The following is a 2,500-nucleotide window of genomic DNA, read 5'->3' on the forward strand; positions in this document are numbered from 1 at the left end:
GATTAGAGGGCTGCCAGCCTGTCTACCAAATTAAATGCAGGCAAAAACCTACAAGCAGTACCCGAACCAACCAACTACCCGCATGCACGGCATGGCACTGAGGCCAGTGGCATTAGTTTACAGTTAACATACTGGACAGTACATGAATCAGCCATAGAAAATCTGTACGATTTTAAGGGAGCCATCGAAACCCTTCAATCCAGAGATTTAGCCCTTTTGAAATTTCTACTCGTGAACATTGTCACGCCTCGCCATACCGATCCAGCCGCATGTATAGATTCGTACATGGAGCGAAACGTCGGCGCCCAGTCCAAATTCCTTCTAACAGACAGTAAACAAATCACATAGTTTTGAAACGACCTCCTACCTTGAGGTCAAAAGGTTATCCGAGCACTCTACTGCTCGTCGATGTCAGGCAAATGGTACGATTTCATGGTGCCCATTGCGTCAATAAAGCCATAAAAATGCTTGTCACCGCTGAAACAAAAAAAGTTTTTCAAATCGCTCGGCTGTAGTCCGCGCCGCCCCGGAACGGAATCAGGCGAGATACGCATGGCGCGCTGCGGCGGAGAGAAGTATTGTCCATAAAATGGCTGCCCTGTGCCCATTGAAACCTTGTTGACGCTTGTGACCGCCCATCCAATTCCTGGCACCAGTGATGGGCATTTATCCCGTACGCATGCATGACTATACACCGACTATGGCACGAGGCCTAGGTCGACGGCCGTGTTAGATTTGCTTGCCCGCAACTTACGCTGGCATTTCGCCTACCTATGTAAAAGAACCTTAAAGTTAAGGAGGGAATGTTCCCTCATGTTTCTTACACCTCTATGACGCTTTTGACCATTCGACCCCCCAGCTTCCGCACATCCCAACCTGCGTCTTTGAACGATCACTCCACCGACGGTCCCGAATGATCCGTGACGCGCGTACGATCGAGCAGCGCGGTTAAGATTTGTGCCCAACTGTTGACGCACGCACGGACGGACGGACGGACGGCCGGACGCACGCACGGACGGACGGACGATCGTGCGATTCTACAAGCTGCATCTGACTTCGTCAGATGAGCTAAAAAGCCAATAAATATTTTCCCTAGCGCGGCATTTTCGTGTGCGGCTTGTAGAATAAATGCGATGAAAGAGTAGAAGATGCATTGCCTGCTGCTGTGCAATGGCGTGCTCTGATTGGTCTAAATTGGATTAATTGAGTCAGGGGTTAATTTGGTTAGCTGTTTTAGTTACTAGAAGCGATCCAGGCCACGTTAGTAACACCTTACGTGTTCCTAGTCCGATCATCGCCCTCAACTAACATCACAAGCGGCCGCCCATGCAAGTGAAACAAATGGCTATTGCGATGACTGTGGTATACAGTGACATCAGCTGAAGTTTGTAGGGATTGCCAGACGGGGACAAAGGTCTTTGGCAGGGGGGGGGGAGATGGGTGAACTCACATTGCAAGTCGGGGGGGGGGGGGCAACAACGGCTATCTAAAGCTTGAACCGTTTCTTTTCATTAATATAATTTTTTTCACCAACGAGGTAAGGCCTAGTTTGAGTGTAGCAGAGCCCCTCTTGGTGCTGCCCCTGGGCATGCAACTAGTGCGCCACGATACCTTTATTACACACAGTGACTATGTAATGACATATCTGTACGGGAACACGAGCGGGCCGATAGTAACTGCGCCAGTATTTGCAATTTACGTAGCGCAATTGTGAATGGAGACCTATAGATGTGCCTATCTCGCATACCTCCCGACTACTTACTAATCCTATCCCAATGGGTGGTCTCCGTGTTTATGCATCCACATGTCTTTAGTTTCTCGTGATACGCGAGTGCTTATATCCGTCATTACACAGATATCTTGTCAGTGAGTGAGTGATCGAGTGAGTGAGTGGGTGGGTGAGTGAGTGAGTGAGTTGAGTGAGTCAGTCAGTGGGAGAGTGGGAAAGAGATGAGGATCATGAATAGATTAAGGATAGACAGTCGGTCCAGTCGATCTCTGTGCATCACCTATACTTGTACCCGCACGTTCATGATGATAAGACTCATAGCGGCATGTTTTTCATACGTTACTCAGTGTTTTCCACCAATTCTCCCCCTCATTCCAATCGTGTAAGAACATTCAAGCTACATTACAATAACTACTGGCAGTGTGTTACTCAGTCAATGCCACAGGGGATCGATGTCTTTATTAAGGATGAAGCTTTCTTCGCTTACAAATCATTGCTTTCTTCAAGGATTTATGAAGCTAAATATGACATAATTGATGTCATTACATATATATATAATATAATATAATATAATATATATAATATATATTATATATTATAATATAATATAACAAAATGCAAAGAGGTCGAGGTAGCAGAGTATCTAGAAATGTGCTTCTTCGAATGTTTAAAACTTGTCTTCGCATAATTATTGGCCACTAATTATTTTAATGGCAATGTATTAATTGCACATCAGTATAGGCAACACACAAGGGTTCGATCAGTTCGGTT

General features: G+C 46.0%; 1 protein-coding gene across 3 annotated transcripts in view; it reads right to left on the reverse strand.

Moving 5' to 3' along the window:
* Nucleotides 1–2,493: 2,493 nt before the first annotated feature.
* LOC106806975 (cytoplasmic tRNA 2-thiolation protein 2-like) overlaps nucleotides 2,494–2,500 on the reverse strand; it is a 10,737-nt gene continuing 10,730 nt past the window's right edge. For all 3 annotated transcript variants that reach the window (XM_014809167.1, XM_014809165.1, XM_014809168.1), the window contains one exon: nucleotides 2,494–2,500. This exon is cut by the window's right edge and continues 227 nt beyond it. The gene's annotated coding sequence lies outside the window, so the exon portion shown is untranslated.

This window comes from Priapulus caudatus, unplaced genomic scaffold (assembly GCF_000485595.1).
Source record: "Priapulus caudatus unplaced genomic scaffold, Priapulus_caudatus-5.0.1 Scaffold188, whole genome shotgun sequence".
NCBI lineage: Eukaryota > Metazoa > Priapulida > Priapulimorpha > Priapulimorphida > Priapulidae > Priapulus > Priapulus caudatus.